This window comes from Paramormyrops kingsleyae, chromosome 9 (assembly GCF_048594095.1).
Source record: "Paramormyrops kingsleyae isolate MSU_618 chromosome 9, PKINGS_0.4, whole genome shotgun sequence".
Classification (NCBI taxonomy): Eukaryota; Metazoa; Chordata; class Actinopteri; order Osteoglossiformes; family Mormyridae; genus Paramormyrops; species Paramormyrops kingsleyae.
In genome coordinates, this window is record NC_132805.1 from 22,222,549 (window position 1) to 22,241,826 (window position 19,278).

The following is a 19,278-nucleotide window of genomic DNA, read 5'->3' on the forward strand; positions in this document are numbered from 1 at the left end:
CATGTACTGTACTATATCATCTATTATTATACACTACAGTATCAAAATTGATCAGAACATGCACTTCAGAGGGCTATTTCAATGTGCAGTGTCAAAAAACATCATGAAAGCTTTGAGCTTGATAAATGTATTTTGAAATCACATGAAAAGACAGGATACATTAAGAAACTTATTTAACAGCCTTTCCATTCTTAAGGTCTAAAATCCGTTCTGATAATATTCTACCACCAATCATAGTGCCAAAGGCACTAAACTGGCAATTTCCTTGTCTTTTAACAACTGCAAATAATGAGGAAAATAACAAAATAAAGCAATTACAAAGTCTGCCAAAAGGTGACCAATACATATACGCCAAAACACCTGTGGGAACAAACCTTTAAACATTATCCTGGGAAAGGGTTTAGACAACATAATAGTTGCATTTCAAAAACATTAACTCTGACAGTGTCTTTGCACTTAGTCTGGCTCTGTGAGGGCGCATGATGATCCCACCGTGGCTGAACACCCTCTCCACAGGTGCACTGGTGGCAGGCACAGCCAGGACCCTCATAGCCACAAGATAAAGCCTTGGGAAAGCCTTCTGATGCCTTTGCCAAAAGTCCAGACATCCTTCGTCCTCTCCACTAGCTGACAACTGAATATAGCGGATCAGCTCTGCCTTCACAGATGAGCCATGGTCAATGGTTTTCTTGCTTTTTTTGTATCCAGAGAAGAGATGTGGAATTTTTGGTGGTGATGGCTCTTGGTCATCATCACCACTACTGCTGCTGTCTGGTACAGTGACTTTGCGTGCCTCAGCCAAGACAAGTTCTTAAAAAGTTCAATAAATCCACACTTAGTTATATTATAATGACAATAATACAGAGTAACACAGAGTTGAGGGTAAAGTTATTGTTTTGTGTTTGTGTTGGCTTTTAGCAAGGCTGTGTATACCTACCTATAATCATCTCCTTCACCTCACTCTTAACTTCGTCTGGCCCTTGGACATCTTGCTCTAGCCAAAAGAAGCAAAATGATGGGTCTAGCAATGCAGACATCATGTAGACAGTATCTCCAAATGGAAGATCCACTGCCAGGTCACTGGAGTCATCCATTCTGACATTCACAAACATCCCCTCAAACCGGATCTGGAGGGACTTCTGTAGTGCTAATACTAAACCCACCAGGTGGCGCGTCGTGCTCAGCATCCTGATGAGGTGACTGTTCAGTGAGAGTACACAAGGGAGCGCTGCACTAAGGGTCACCACTTTCTCCCCTTGAGTAAGGTCTGTGGCTTGATGAAATGGGGTCAAAACTTCCACAAGCTCTTTCAGCTGACCCCATTCTCTGGCTGACAGACACAGGCTTTTATGACCTTGGGCTTCCAGGAGTGCATTTAGACTTTGGAGGTCCAAGTTAGTGACTGACTCCACAAGGCGGAGAGTACTGTTCCATCGTGTTGATACCGCTGAGGGGATGCTGCGGTTGGCTCTATACTCTGTCTCAAATGCTTCTTTTAGCCCACAAGTGGAATGTAGTAAACTGCAGAATTTGGTCACCTTTGCCATGGCACTGCTCAGAACTTTTGTCTCTTTCAGTCCGTCTCGCACAACAAGCTGAAGTGAATGAGCAAAGCACTGCAGCCGTTGTTGTCGGCAACTGCTCCGGATGGTTTCCATATCATCCTGGTACTCTTCACTTAGGTCTTCCCAGAGGTAACCATTTTCCAGGCCTTCATCATCATCTTCATTACTTGTACCAGAGGGAAAACAAACAGTGAAGGCTTTCTTCATGTTGGATGCGTTGTCACAGATAATGTAATCTATTTTGTGCTTGATGTAAAAGTAGTCACATATTTCTTCAAACGCATCACTAATTCTTTGACCAGTGTGTGACCCTGTGAATCTCTCACAACTTAATAGAACTGTTTGGAGTCTTGGGTTACTTCTGTCGATCTCCATGAAGTGGGCTGTTACCCCTAAAAAGCCACGCATGTTCCTGTCTGTCCAAATGTCCACAGTCACACATAGAGTGTCTGTCTTTTCTAGTTTTGATTTGATAGAGGTCTGTTTCTCTAATGCTAGGTCACTCACACGTCTTGTAATCGTATATCGACTCACTGGATTATATCTCTCCTCTGTCACTGATAAAAATTTCCTGAAGTTGGGGTGCTCAATTAAAGACAGGGGCAAATTGCATCCAATGACGAGGTCATTGACTATTGACTCAGTGATGATCCTCTGTCTAGGATGCCCCTGGTGGTATACTTGCACACCTCTTGTCTGAACCAAGAAATGCTGCTCTGTCCCTCCTCACTGGTCCCTTTCTTTGCTTTGCTGAATTCTGCATACCTGTAGATGAAGATGTAAATTAATTTACTTGCTTACTATCTAAAATATGGATGATAAAGCTAATAATATTGTTGTTTATATAAAATTACTACATGTGGAAGTACCTTTACAAAAAAAGCTGCTGTTATTTTATGTTAACTGCATTGCTGCAATATTTTTTAGACCATATTGCATTTTTGCAGTAGACTATGCTAGTTTGTACGGAGCCCGGGAGGGGTCATGTTAGTAAATATTTTTATTGCGTTCCCTCGCAATACCTTTTTGTGTTCCTTTTTGTGTACCTTTTTTTGTTTTTTTAATCTTTCTTTAACCATTATTATTATTATTATTATTATTATTATATTTGACTATATCTATCAGGATACACTATAAAGTTTTATAGAAAGTTATAAAATCCACAAAATCCACAAATCAGCAGCGGCTGAATCCTAAATGGCTCGGACACAGAGTGCACTGAGAATGCTGAAGAAGCGCATTACCTCTCACTCAAACTAGTGACCCTATATAGGCAGCATATAGCATAGTGCGATTTGACATCTATTCGGTAATAGAATCGGCTAGCGAAATAATAGTTTTAGAAAGACAATACAAAAATACCATTAGACTATCTATCCACCATATGTTTTCTTTGTTTGTTTAAATAACAAGTAACAAAACAATAACAAGTGATGTTCTAAGCATAAAGCTTAGATGTATCATAATGTGTACGTCTCCATAGGCTGGAAATATGGAGCCCTGGGAGGAGGGGAACGCTATATACATTCGGTTTGTAACTGTCCTAGGCAAAATATAATACAGCTGAACGGAGTTTTAGGCTACCAGGTGCACTGATTAATCCTATGCATTAAGTAAGGGATAATGAATGGAACGCCGGGTACTTACTGGTAAAATAAGAAATATTATTCAAATAAAATGGTAACGTCGGGAGGGGAAAAATAAAGCTCTAATCTACAAGTAGCCTACAACTGTGGTCAACTGTGGCTCGATTAGTTTGCTAGCGGTAAGTTTACCTTCCCATACATGCTAAGTTTCTCTTTTTCACCTGACCCACTAACCTATCCTTGTGCGTTTTGAGGTGCCTGATGAAGTTGGACGTAGTTGAACCGGCATCATTTATCCTGACGCCACACTCTTTGCAAGTGGCTGTTCGCTTGTTAGCTGTCTGTGCGAAGGCTTTGTAACCAAATGAGATAACAAATGGCACAGATGAACTTGCCGTCGCCATCACTGTTGATTTGAAATCTGTGGCTGCACGCATGCGTGACGTTGCGCGTATTATCAGGGACGGAAAATCAGTCTGCCTGTGGGTTTTTAAATAAAGCTGGGCAACACGTTGGAAAACTGAAATTAATGAAATAATGAAATAAATAATTCCATGAAATGAACATTGTTTACGAGTTATGACTCACGAGTCACAACACCCAAGTCCGAGTCAAGTCTCAAGTCATTGAGGGCAAGTCTAAAGTCAAGTCACAAGTCTTTGTTTGTGCGACTTAAGTGTGACTCGAGTCCAAGTCTCAGACTCGAGTCCCCATCTCTGATATACATAAGCTTAAACTACAAAATCTTGTTTATTTTCCCATCAGTCTACTGCACAGACCAATGGATGAGTGCAGAAAAACACAGAGCAAAGGGTTTTCAGAACACTGGAAATTTTGACCAAAAATGCCACAGTACTGATTTACTTCAATTGTTCCCATTTTTCAAACAACGTATATGAAAAACCAGAAAAACCAAACAATCTCATTTCAGTCAAAAACTCCCTCAAGTGTCCCTGGCCAAAAACAAGCAGACCAACAGTTCAAGAACAAGTGCTATGTCTACCATCTAAAATGGTATAAAAAATACATCCTCTGATTGACTTCAGTTCTTCTTATTCTTCCAATATCCTGAATAAAACTCCCAACATTAAACAACAACAACATAGGACATGACAATTTGATCAACATTTAGTGTTTAACAGTTAGTAACACAAACCCATTGGCCTCATGATAGTATCTACTTCTCCCTTAGCCATTTGCTGAGATGAACTAGCCTTTCGACATTTTCAGAGGTCAACGCTTCCATCTTTTTCTGAACTATGTTACCAGCAAGTGAGAAAAGTCTCTCACAAGGGACAGACGTGGCAGGGCTGGCCAGATATTTTCGGGCCAGGGCAGACAGTTGTGGATGGGCACCTGCAAGACATGACCACCACTGCAGTGAGCATGCTGTCTTACTGATGGTGGGCTCTGCTCTGTAGAGGCTCAGAGTCCTGTTAGCCCCTGTTCTTCTGAAGAAGAAGAGTCAGAGGCAAACAGCAGGAAGCTCTTCTTCTTTGCTGGCTCATCTGTGGTCTGTAGAGTAATGCTGCTGGGTTCTTGCAGCAATGCCTCAAGGCTATTCCACACCCCTTCTTGCTCTCCTTTGAGTAGACACTTTAAGTTCTTAAAGAATAGGTTGAGTGCAGATGCAATCTTGTGCCATCCATGGTTAAGCATAGCTTTGCGTTGGGATGGGTCCTTTGGGAAGGCAGCTTTAAATCGAATCACATAGGCTGTGTCTTCATCCGAGACCTCCAGGGTGCGTTCCAGGTGGTAGACAGCAGGTAACACCACAGAGCATGAGACATAAGTCTTGGCCCCAAGGAGCTTGGTTACATATCTGCAGTTGAAAATTTACGAGACGCTTGATCATATACAGTGTAGAGTTCCACTTTGTGCGAACGTCTTGGACCAAGTGCTGTTTGCTGCTGGTGTAGTTCCTCTGTATTGGCAGGGCTATGTTTGAAGTGACCCACTATCTTGCAACACTTAGCCAAGATGTCATTGAAGTCACTGTCAAGAAGATAAACACTGAGGGTTCTCTGCAACGTGTGAGCAACGCACAGCATGTGCTGGAAAGGGAGCTGTCTAGCTGCAACTATCATGTTTTGGGCACTGTCTGTTCCTATTTTGGTGACCTTTTCTTTAACTTTCCAGACCTCTGTCACAGACATAAAGTCCTCCGCGCAGGCATCTCCAAAGTGCCTAGAGGTGGTCTTCTGCATGCTCAAAGCAAATGACTGGATTTTTCATTCATCATCTATAATATGAGCTGTCACACCGAGGTAATTCATGTTGCTAACAGAGATCCAGTGATCCCCAGTCAGTCTCTCTACCATAACCTGTTTTACTTCCCTTTCATCATCATACAGCTGCTGGATTTTTTTCGATATTGCCTTTCTGGACAGCAGTTTGTAACTTGCATCAGCTGAAGCAATCTGCAACGCCTCTTTTAACCCTTTATCTTCGACCACAGAGAGTGGTCTACAGTCCTCAGCAATCCATCTCCCTAGTGAATTGGTTAATTTGTCCGACATGGACTTTGACGTTTTATTTCTGAATGTGAACACTCGACATGTGGTCGAGTGTTGACTGGTGACACTGTGTGCTCGTACTAGGAATGCACGCTAGCTCCAACATGTGTTGCGTTGAGGTGATAACGAAGGGTGAAAGTGCTTCTGTGATAAGCAAACTCCTTCTTGCATGAAGTGCAAATAACAGCATTTTTGTTTGTATTTCCTTCTGGAAATTTCTTATATTTCAATTTCCCATCCACCAGCATAGTCTCATCTGTCTTCTCCGTCATGTTCATCACATTGTGCGTCGATATAATCTGTATGCGGTGCAAATTAAAGTGGAAGTAAAATGTGTTCATTTTTTTAATTTGTTATTTTTTCCATAATTTATTAATCGAAATTAACATGTTAAAGTTCCAGCCCTAGTATAAACATGTCTTATACCTTTTTACTCCAGTTTGATTTTTACTCCAGTTTGACAGACCATTTCTCAGAATTTTCCCATAAGGTATAAACACATCTTATACCTTCTGAAAGCTAAGGTCCATTAGCTTTCAGAAGGTATAAGGCTATTTCCAGTTCAAATTTGCTCAACATTTGCTGTGCTATTTTCAAGAAAATGTACTTTGAAATTCATACATATTTTTAAGCCAAGTTTGACAGGCTTTACCTCAGCATTTTCCCATAAGGCATCAACAAATAGGTATATCAGTGGGATTCTGGAGATCTTCAAAATATACCTTCTACTGAAAATGTTGCAGTAAAACTTTGACAGGAAACTGCCTGTCCCTCATCTCCGCTGTAAGGTCCGTAAGGCTGAGTGAAATGGACCAAAAACATCTTTAATGTGTAACATTATTTTTAGGCAGATTACTGATACACAATATTTTCCATGAAGTGTGGTAAATGTTAAGATTCAGTCGAAACTATAGAAACAGTTTTACTAAAACAATATGTGGTCAAAACGAAATCTAAATACAGGGCATCGTTACCTGCAAATATACAACTACTCAGTATAGATATTTTTTAATCCAAATAGAAGTCTCAAATTAAGGACAAAAATAAATTATGTCTGATTCCTGTTTCAAATAAAGCAGCCACAACATAAAAGCATTTCACTCCACTGCCTTTTTTTATTGATTATGATACTCTCACGTGGAAGTTTTTCTTTCTGTTCATAAACCTATTTCATAAATGGCTCATAAAAAGAGACGTCTGATAACCATCAAAAGTGCATGTAATTCCTGGAAAGTAATTAAAGCAATAGCCTTCAATAAAAGAAAAACACAATAATTGGATATGATATGTTCAATATGACTGCGCAATGATTTATATCAATGAGCCAAATAACAAAAGCCCTGTTCACACAAAGATTCATCCTCTCCATCAAATTCCGAGTGAGATGGAAATGCTGTGAATACAAGGATTTTGTGCAACGTCATCCACACAGTTCTCGCATTCCGTACAGCCAGTTATGAATACTACTGGTCTCTATTAAAAATCTTTGAGAGCCCCAATTTTAATACACAATAAAAGTAAATATATTGATACTGTAAACACCTCTCCTGGAGCCGACACCTTATCGTGGTGGAGGGGTTTGCGAGTTCCAATTATCCCAGGAGCTAAGATGCCCGGGGCATCTTAGCCCCTGGGATAATTGGGTGACCCTACCAGGGGCATCTTAGCCCCTGGTAGGGTCACCCAAGGCAAACAGGTCCTGAGTGAGGAACCAGACAAAGTGCAGCTCATTAGACCCCTTATGAAGAAAAACAACATAGATTCACGTTTTCTCTTGCCTGGACGCGGGTCACTGGGGCCCCCCCTGGAGCCAGGCCTGGGGGTGGGGTTCGATGGTGAGCTCCTGGTGGCCAGGCTTGCACCCATAGGGCCTGGCCGGGCACAGCCCAAAGAAGGCATGTGGGTCCCCCCTCCAATGGGCTCACCACCTGTAGGAGCAGCCAAGCAATGTGAGTTGGGCGGTGGCCGAAGGCAGGGACCTTGGCGGTCCAATCCTCGGCTGCAGAAGCTACCTCTTGGAACCTGGAATGTCACCTGCCTGGTGGGGAAGGAGCCTGAGCTGGTGCACGAGGTTATAGTTGGGCTCACCTTCACGCATGGCTTGGGCTCTGGAACCAGTCTCCTTGAGGGGGGTTGGACCCTCTTCCACTCTGGAGTTGCTCACGGGGAGAGGCACCGAGCAGGGGTGGGCATACTTATTGCACCCTGGCTGGGCGCCTGTGCATTGGGGTTTACTGCAGTGGACAAGAGGATACCCTCCCTTCGCCTTCGGGTGGGGGGATGGGTCCTGACTGTTTGCGCTTATGCACCGCCAAACAGCAGTTCAGAATACCCACCCTTTTTGGAATCCCTGGAAGGGGTGTTGGAGAGCACTCCTCCTAGGGACTCTTTTGTTGTGCTGGTGGACTTCAATGCTCATGTGGGCAATGACAGTGAGACCTGGAGGGGGGAGGAACAGCACCTCCGATCTAAACCGGAGAGGTGTTTTGTTAGTGGACTTCTGTGCTCGTCACGGATTGTCTATAATGAACACCATATTCATACATAAGGGTGTCCATATGTGCACTTGGCACCAGGACACCCTAGACCACAGTTCGATGATCGACTTTATGGTCATGTCATCGGACTTGTGGCCACATGTATTAAATACCATCCAAATGCAGCACCGCAAGGCCACCGCGCCGCACTTCTGGGCCTGCAGTTGGAAGCCAGCAGTGTTATGCCGGAAGTTACATACAGTAAGAACATAAGAACTATACAAACGAGAGGAGGCCATTCGGCCCATCGAGCTCGCTTGGGGAGAACTTAACTAATAGCTCAGAGTTGTTAAAATCTTATCTAGCTCTGATTTAAAGGAACCCAAGGATTCAGCTTGCACTACGTTATCAGGAAGACTATTCCATACTCTGACTACACGCTGTGTAAAGAAGTGCTTCCTTAAATCCAGTTTGAAATGTTCTCCCGCTAATTTCCACATATGGCCACGAGTTCTTGTATTTGAACTAATGCTGAAGTAACTATTCGGTTGAACAGCATCCAAACCTGTTAGAATCTTATAGACCTGGATCATGTCCCCCCTCAGTCTCCTTTGCTTGAGGCTGAACAGATTTAGCTCAAATAACCTTTCCTCGTATGACATAACTCTAAGACCAGGAATCATTCTTGTGGTCCTACGCTGCACCTTTTCTAAGGCCGCTATGTCCTTTTTAAGATATGGTGACCAAACCTGTACACAATATTCTAGGTGAGGTCTCACCAAGGAATTGTATAATCTTAGCATTACCTCCCTTGACTTAAACTCCACACACCTGGAGATATACCCCAACATCCTATTGGCCTTTTTTATTGCTTCCCCGCACTGGCGAGAATGAGACATGGAAGCATAAACATACACACCAAGGTCTTTCTCATAATCAGCTACCTTTATTTCAGTAGGTCCCATAAAATACCTGTACTTTATATTTCTGCTCCCTACATGGAGTACCTTGCATTTGTCTATGTTAAATTTCATCTGCCAGGTGTCAGCCCAGTCACTAATTAAATTAAGATCCCGCTGTAGCTGCTGAGCCGCTAGTTCAGTATCTGCTACACCACCCACCTTGGTGTCATCTGCAAATTTCACCAGTTTACTGTATATATTGGTGTCTATATCATTTATGTAAATTAGGAACAAAAGTGGTCCTAAAATTGAACCCTGCGGTACCCCACTATGAACACAGGCCCACTGTGACATTGAGCCTCTTATAACTACTCGCTGCTTCCTATCCGTTAATCAGTTATCAATCCAGGTCGCTACAGTTTCTAAAATACCTGTCGCTTTGAGTTTAAGTGAGAGCCTCTTGTGGGGAACAACATCAAAAACCTTTTGGAAATCTAAGTTGATGACATCATAGGCCTTCTTATCATCAACTTCCTGAGTAGCTTCCTCAAAAAACTCCAACAGATTTGTTAAACAGGATCTACCTCTCCTAAATCCATGCTGGCTATCCCTCAAAATGTTATTTGAGTCCAGGTAATCTAGCATTTTCTCTTTGATTATAGCCTCCATAACTTTACCAGTTATACAAGTTACACTGATTGGCCTATAGTTTGACAAATTACTTCTATCCCCTTTTTTGAAAATGGGCGTTATGTTGGCATGCTTCCAATCAGAAGGTACCACACCTTCAGATAAGGATTTTTGAAACAGTAATGTTAAGGGTCGGCAAATAATATCCCTCATCTCTTTTAACACTATAGGTAAGATGCCATCAGGGCCCTGTGATTTATTTATTTTGAGCTTAGCTAGGCTTTGCAAAACATCAGCTTCAGTTATATATATATATATTAGTTATAGACAATGTTGGATTAGTAATAAGAACTGGTAAGTTACTAGTGTCCTCAACAGTGAATACCCGTGCAAAACTATCATTGAACTCATTTACTATGTCAATGTCGTTTTCAATTATAAGACCCTTACTATCCTGCAGATTAGTAATTTCAGCTTTTAGAGCTCTTTTAGAGTTAAAATACTGGAAGAAACTTTTAACGTCATCCTTAGCCTCCAATGCGATCTTCCTTTCGACATTCCTTTTAGCTCGTCTAATGTCATTTTTTAATTCAGCCTGTAGATTTAGATACTCTTGCTTTATTATGTCATCATCAGTTATTTTCCATCTCTGGAACAAAGCCCTTTTCCTCCTTACTTTATACTTTATTTCCCTATTAAACCACCTAGGTTGCAATTTCCTAGATTTATTCTTGCTGGAAACAGGTATGAAGTCCTCTTGCACTTGCAATAATGTGCTTTTAAAAAATTCCCATGCCTCTTCAACAGTTTTGTTATTTAACTCCATCCAGTTCACAGTTTCTAGTTTTAATCTCATACAATTGAAGTTAGCCTTCCTAACATTATATATTTTTGATTTGGACTTTGCTCTTCGGGCACTAAACTTAACCTCAAATTTAACCGCTGTATTAGGCACAAGTTTCGTCGCTGCGGTTTCAGAACGGCAAATTTCTAGTCTTGTACGCCACTATTGTAACCTATGAACCGAGTAGAAAATTATAGTATACTACATTATTATATTACTATACTATATTATATAAAATATTATAGAGATAGTGGAAAATGGTATTATACGGATAGCCGTTACTTCTGTTCAAAACAGTCCTGTTTTGAAAGTCAGTTTTGTTCCTTTTTAAGATACAGCATGCATATATATAAATCTAACGTGTAAACTTTTTTTATCAGATGCAATTCTAACAGCAAAGACAGGTCCATCTACAACCCATAATTTGAAGCATAGCTGCTATGCACAAAGGGAAAGACCACAAAATAATATTAAAAACCTATGTCAAAAATGTCTTCCTCTGTAATAAACCTGCTCTTTGGAGTACTTTAGAAAATGATTGTCAGTAAACAGTTCCTTAAAACTTCCCTATATCCAACATAAAAATCTACCTCACAAAGTATTAGCTGTTAATTAGAAACATCCAGAAAACCTTTTCTCAACAAAATTAATCTAAAATGAATGTTCATAAAGGCTACACAAAGTCCTGCTTTTAGCTTGTTTTTGTAGAAAAACCTGAACCAACTAGATGATTAGATGGAAGTGCCTGTAGGACAGACTGGTCTGTCTTTGAGAACATGGTACCAAATGACACAAAAAGAACATCAAAACCCAGACTTGAGCAGAGGACTGGAGCATCTAAAGTCCTGTATTAGACTATTCTCTGTTTCAACTATTTAAGGTAAAGGGTAAGCTCACCACAAAATCATAGGAATCACAGTAAAAGATGTACAGTACATTTATACAAGAAATGATTTAGTAAAACAATTTAAAAGCTCTATTTAATTATGTTTTTTTTAATTGGCTTGTAAAGGCATTATAATAAACTAACTAATATGACCTCACAACTAAGACCAATATTTCAAATGAAGGGGCAGATGCAATAAGATTGCATCAAATTATATTTTAATGAAAAATACAACAAAAATGAAAACTTCAAATAAACAAATTAAGTAAACAATGTAATCTATAAAATTATTCTAAAACTACTCATACATGCAATTAATCTTTAATCGAATTTTGTTCCCACATTCAACAATAAAAAGTTCCATGTCTTCCTGATTTTGAAAGACAAATAAAAACGATTCTTTGGCCTCGATGCTTGGGGAATCGTAAACCTTCTGCACAGCTCTCCTCTGAGCTTCCTCCTACATCTCTTGTTAAAGGTGTCTCCTTAAAAAATGACCATGAACCAAAGAAAACACATTGGTTTGGCTCATGCCTATATAATAGGGCTGCACGATATTGGGAATAAATCACATTGCAATATTTATTCTTTCTGCGATATATATTGCGATATTGGGATTTTAAAAATTCTAATTAGTTCAATAGCTCTATTGCAGGGGTATTCAACTAAAATTTAAAGAGGTCCAGTTAGAGAAAATTTCTTGAAGCAAAGGTCCGGAAGATCATAATGTCTAACTATTTAGTGTGATGTATATTTAAGTAGCATATCAGTTGTATCAACATTGCATGTAATCAGTTACCTGACTGTCAAATCAAATTAATTCAGTGCAATTCAATTCGAGATGTCTGAACACACATGTAACAGTTCTTACCTTGTAAATAGTATGCTTTTGTATTTAACCATGTAAACACACTTTTGACGTAGCTCATTTTAGGTTTATAATGGAATAATATAGATTTGCCGTAAGATTTCCTGCGCAAGTCTGAAATCATGAGTGGCGTGCCAGATGCTGAAAACGTACAATTTTTGTTTCACCTGAGTTGATCTATATAACAGATAATATTACTTTATACATATGTTAAAAAGCGGAAACTTCCACGAACATGAAATCACCAATAAACTATGTCTATTTATCCAACATGTTATATAATACATACTGTATTTGAAAACTTTTCAGTTATATGATTTCAGGACAGACCAGCCACTCTCTTAGGAACATTACGGCTTTTTGGTCGCTTTGCTGCTGTTATTAACACTAATGGCACATTAGCGCAGACAAAGGGTTGCATACGCCGAACTACGCTTCGCAGTTAAAGGCGTTTGACGTGCATTGGTGTGGGAAGCGGCAGTTCTAGTGCTAAACCACTACCGAAAAGACTACAAAAGCTGTGGCGGTTAAAATAGAAGGGCCCCATCAGGTTTTAAATCATAACTTTCTGTTTTGGCTATCGGTCCAGGTCCGTATGGGACAGCTTCTGGGTCCGGGTCCGGTGCGGTCCGCCTTTTAGTGACCGCTGCTCTATTGGTATAATTAATCATTCTAGAAAGATTGACCTGATTTAGCCCAAATATAATGGTAATGATAACTTAATCAGTACTAAACAGAGCATGAGCATTAAACTATGGAAGCTTATCGCATATGAGAGTTAACATGAGTGACAAAATAACGCTGGGTTAAATGGTTAGAATGTTTGTGCTTGGTGGTTCGTTCTGTGATCGACATGTTTGTTAGCTGCCGGTGCAAAGCTGCGTGTCCACTCCGTATCCAAAAACCTTTAAATTGATTTAAATTATGTTAGACAGACTTTTGTGGATTGTTTAAGAATAAGAACAGTGTGACATTTGTTAGTTCAGCAAAAACACCAAAAGCGTTGTCCACGCCGCTTAATTTAATTTGCGTTACTTAACATTGCACATCCTGCGATGTGACTATTGCACGTGCGTACATCGCGATGACGATGCTGAAACGATATATCGTGCAGCCCTACTATATAAATGTATAAAACACAAAAGATATTACAACAATACAAAGGAATACCTCCTCAATGCTCTCAAGAGTCCCTTTCAAATCAGAGATCCACGGTGTTTCTGTCCTATAACAAAATATTTACATTTAAACCACACCTACAACAAAACATGATTAAGAAAGATAAACCATACAGGGAGAGGGAGGAAGAGAGAAAGATTTATCTTCGAACAGCGAAATTCTCAATTAAAATAAGGCACCACCATCTCCTGATTAGTCATACTACCAAGCAGAGGGGAAAAACAATGGCTTACCCAATCAGTCATAATTATACATATATGAATTAAAATCAGCTGAAAACTTACAGAGTTGAAGTCAAAGGGTGCCCCCAGGACACAATGTAGAGCATACTGGATAGAAGGGGCACATACAATATTGATTTATTTAAGATAAAAAATTATGTACTTATATATACACACACACAAACACTATATTCCTCACCATCAACATAAATACACCACAGTCCACTGATCTGGCCAATTGCTGAGGAAGATCCTAAAATTGAAATGTAATTAATATTATCTGATGCAAAAATGGCCAATAAATAAATGTAGTCCATCTAATGTTAATAAGACAATCCTAACCTTGTTTTTTTATCAGGATCCATTTGCCTGAAGCAATTTGTGATGTCAATCTGCTGTAAAGAAATATACAAGTATTATACATGAAAATGTAAGTTTCAGATGTGTTGGAACTATACAGCCTAGGGTGTTTTACTGTACATAATACTGTTGTCTGACAGTGGGGACAGTGAAAATGAAGCGATGGACGACAGCCTAATCCACATCTGTGGATTGTGAAACCTACAAGAAATAACATAACATATACTGTGTAGTAATGCTCTGTAAAACAGTGTTCTAAGTATGTGTTCAACTTTGCATATATATTGAACAACACATCTTAACAAAGTATGACTCACCTTCATGGACAACAGTCTTGTTAAAGTGAGTTTTCAAGTGATTTTTTAATTTGTCCAGTCTTGTGGGTTTAAAGATCGTGGCACTGCAGAAAGGGCAATGAAACCAGTTACAACATTAAGAAAGGGGACCGGAGGGTGTGTTCCAACTATAGGGGGATCACACTCCTCAGCCTCCCTGGTAAGGTCTATTCGGGGGTCCTGGAGAGGAGGGTCCATCAGACTGTCGAACCTCGGATTCAGGAGGAGAAGTGTGGTTTTCACCCGGGCCATGGAACAGTGGACCAACTCTATACTCTCAGCAGGGTCCTGGAGGGGGCATGGGAGTTTGCCCATCCAGTCTATATGTGCTTTGTGGAGTTGGAGAAGGCATTCGACTGTGTCCCTCGGGGAGTCCTGTGGGGAGTGCTCCGGGAGTATGGGGTACCGGGCCTCCTTATAAAGGCTGTTCGATCCCTGTATGACCGGTGTCAGAGCCTGGTCCAAATTGTCAGTAGTAAGTCGGACTCGTTTCCGGTGAGGATTGGACTCTGCCAGGGCTGCCCTTTGTCACGATTCTGTTCATAACTTTTATTGACAGAATTTCTAGGTGTAGCCAGGGCGTTGAGGTTGTCCGGTTTGGTGACCTCAGGATTAGGTCTCTGCTTTTTGCAGATGACGTGATTCTGTTGGCTTCATTGGACTGTGACCTTCAGCTCTCACTGGAGTAGTTCACAGCCGAGTGTGAAGCAGCTGGGATGAGAATCAGCACCTCCAAATCCGAGACCATGGACCTCAGCCGGAAAAAGGTGGAGTGCTCTCCCCAGGCCGGGGAGGGGGTCCTTCCCTAAATGGAGGAGTTTAAGTATCTCGGGGTCTTGTTCACGAGTGTAGGAAGGAAGGAGCGAGAGATCGACAGGCGGATCAGCAGTGATGCAGGCGCTGCATCGGTCTGTCATGGTGAAGAAGGAGCTGAGCCAAAAGGCAAAGCTCTCAATATACCAGTCGATCTACTTTCCTTCCCTCACCTATGGTCATGAGCTTTGGGTAGTGTCGGAAAGAACAAGGTCACAAATACAAGCGGCCAAAATAGGTTTCCTCTGCAGGGTGGCTGGGCTCTCCCTTAGAGATAGGGTGAGAAGCTCGGCCATTCGGGAGGGACTAAGAGTGCTCCTCTGCATAGAGAGGAGCCAGATGAGGTGGCTCTAGCATTTGGTCAGGATGCTTCCTGAACGCCTCCCTGGTGAGGTGTTCTGGGCATATCCCACTGGGAGGAGGCCCCGGTGGAAGACCCAGGACATGCTGGAGAGACTATGTCTCTCGGCTGGCCTGGGAATGCCTCGGCAATTACCCCAGAAGAGCTGGACCAAGTGGCTGGGGAGAGGGAAGTCTGGGTTTCCCTGCTTAGACTGCTGCACCCGCGACCCAACCCAGAAAAGAGGTAGGAGATGGATGGACTGTAAAGATTCGACATTCCACTCAGCCCTAACAGTTCGTCTTGTTCCATTATACCCCAGAAACTTCCGTTGTGTTGGGAGCGAATTTGCAGGGTATTTTTTTTGCATGTGTTGATTGGAATTTGTAGTTTCTGAGTTTGCAATGTGTTTTCTGCCACCTTATTAAGGTGGAGGATGTACAAAACCCCACCCCAAATGATTGATGACCTATCTTGTGATTGGCCAGGATTGTGTTTGATTACATCTGTGCTCTTTTGCTTTTTCTGAATAACCCGGATGTTTTTCTTGTTGTTTCTGAACCTAATTTCTCAACCCAAGTTTTCTTGACCTGAATCTTACAACCCAAACTTTGAAGACCTGAATTTTGCGGTAAATAAATTGAACTTTAGGTTGTGGAGAGTCTGATTTGATGCCTTAGTACCCCACCCCTGTGATGGACTGGTATTCCATCTTTGCTCTGGTGTTTCCTGGGATAGGCTCCAGGCTGTATTATATACTCAGCAAAAAAAGAAACGTCCCTTTTTCAGGACTGTGTATTTCAACAATAATGTAAAAATCCAAATAACTTTACAGATTTTCATTGTAAAGGGTTTAAACAATGTTTTCCATGCATGTTCAATTAACCATAGTCAATTAATTAACATGCACCTGTGGAATGGTCGTTAAGACCTTAACAGCTTACAGAAAGTAGGCATTTAAGGTCACAGTTCTAAAAACGCAGGACACTAAAGAGACTTGTCTACCGACTGTGAAAAACACCCAAAGAAAGATGCCCAGGGTCCCTGCTCATCTGCGTGAACGTGCATTAGGCATGCTGCAGGGAGGCATGAGGACTGCTGATGTGGCTAGGGCAATAAATTGCCATGTCCGCACTGTGAGACGCCTAAGACAGCACTACAGGGAGACAGGAAGGACAGCTGATCAACCTCGAAGTGGAAGACCACGTGTAACAACACCTGCACAGGATCGGTACATCCGAATATCACACCTGCGTGACAGGTACAGGATGGCCACAACAACTGCCCGAGTCACACCAGGAACACACAATCCCTCCATCAGTGCTCAGACTGTCCGCAATAGGCTGAGAGAGGCTGGACTGAGGGCTTGTGTGTTCCTGGTGTGACTCGGGCAGTTGTTGTGGCCATCCTGTACCTGTCACGTAGGTGTGATATTCGGATGTGCATGTTAATTAATTGATTATGGTTAATTGAACATGCATGGAAAACATTGTTTAGACCCTTTACAATGAAGATCTGTAAAGTTATTTGGATTTTTACAACATTATTGTTGAAATACACAGTCCTGAAAAAGGGACGTTTCTTTTTTTGCTGAGTATATATAATAAAATATCATTCTTCAGTTTATGCATTTTTAATGAAAGGATTTGAACAGAGGTGTAAAGAGTACCTGAAAACCATACTTGAGTAAGAGTACAGATACCTTACTGTATAAATTACTCCATTACAAGTTACAAGTCACCAATTCCAATAAGACTTGAGTAAAAGTCGTAAAGTATCCAATTTTAAAAGAACTTAAGTATTTTACTCGTACTGAATGTAGGCTCAAAGAACACCAAGAAATGTGGAAAACAAGGAACTATTTATTTATGAGGCTTTATTTCCTAATATAGACATTAAATTGAACACCTCAATGTTTCAAAATGGCAGAAGAAGAAAATAGAACAAAAAGTCAGTCTCAGTCAAACTCAAATGTTCAAAAAAAAGGTAAAACAATAAAAAAAACTAATAAAAAAACAAATTCAGAGCTGACTTTAATGGTGTCTTAAGGGCAATTCTTAAGGGCAATTCTTAAGGGTATTTCAAGCAAAAATGGAGCACTCCTAGTAATAAAATAATGACTTGAATTACACCATGATAATTATCAATATCGTTTGATATGATCATGATAAAAATATTTTTGCTATATCGCACAGCCTTAATGGATGCTACCACAGTGGCTTTGCTAACTAGCTAATAACTAGTAACCCATAGGAAGCAAGCTGAACAGTCGTTTGAGCAGACAGTAATATCTGATGACGCACAAAGTCTTTAAGTGTCAAGTCTTGTTAACTACATGGAAGCTATATTATCAGCAAGAAGGTCTTTACCTAGTTACCATAGTTTTGGTAGTGAGTCGGCTAGATAGTCAGCTAACTGATGGAAACGTTTAACCAGCAGCAAAACAACCACAAACAACCATGCGGGTCCCACAGTAAAATCTTTGTGCAGTAATTGACAGTCAATAGTGTGTCTAGCAGAAACATTAACAAACAAAATAATAAATAATAGATAGCACTGTTATTACACTGGGATACTAAAGATTTTTAACTTAATGACATAACAGGTACTACAACGATTCCGTTCTGCGAGTTCGCTTTGGCTTCCGCTTTAAGACGTGTTGGACAAGGGCGTGGCTTTCGCGGTACGAATGGGCCGGGTTGGATGTGGGCGGGGTTGGATGTCCAACCCCGCCCTCCTGCAGGCTGCAGCCAGACATACTTGAAGAAATTAGCCGTGGTAGATAAAGATCCTGACTTGTCGCACGCAATCACAATGTAGCGAGTAACGGTAAGCGTCCGTTCAAATGTAGTGGAGTAAAGAGTACATATATTCAGTCACAAATGTAGTGGAGTAGAGAGTAAAAGTTGCTTATATTTTTGATACTCAGTACAAGTACAAAGTAGCCAAAAAAATACTTAAGTACAGTAACGAAGTCCATTTACTCAAGTACTTTACACCACTGGATTTGAAAATATTTTTTGAAGTACTATGCTATACAGACATGGACAAATTTGTTGGTGCTCATACAGCTCATTGAAACAATGCTTCATTTCCCCTGAAAAGAGAATCAATTAAAATCAATTGTCTGATGCATACCTACATGCATTTAGTATGTTATAGAGTAAACCAATAAAATTGTGAAAAGAAATGATTTGTCGTTTATTTTACAAATATTTGCTAAAATAGTATGTACGGATTTCTTGGTACCCCTCAAAACACTATTTATCATTGCATTATAGTCATTTTTCAAAATAAGTATTTAACCTTAATTAATACAAAGGTGCCTTCTGTCATGACACGAAGAACACGGACCAGGGAAACAGGCGGACGAAATCAGGAACGGGGTTAAATAAAAGGGTTTAATTGGGGAACTAAGGGGCATAACAGGGAAAACAACAACATGGAACTACACGACTATAATAACGCATGACACTACAATGACAGAACTAGGGAAACAAACTCTGACGTGGACTTAAATACGTCGAACTAATACAGACAATGGAAAACAGCCGTGAAACACTGGGAATCGACATGAGGTTAACGAGGGGGGTGTGGCACAGAAGGATCAGCACGATCGGGGTGTGACACCTTCAAGCTTTTCATCAGTCTTTCAGTTTGTTTCAAGGGAAAGAACATGCTATTTTATTGTTTGGTATCATTGTGCGCACCACTCTGATCATGTCCCAGGGAAAGCAAAGGAGAGAGCTGTTTGAG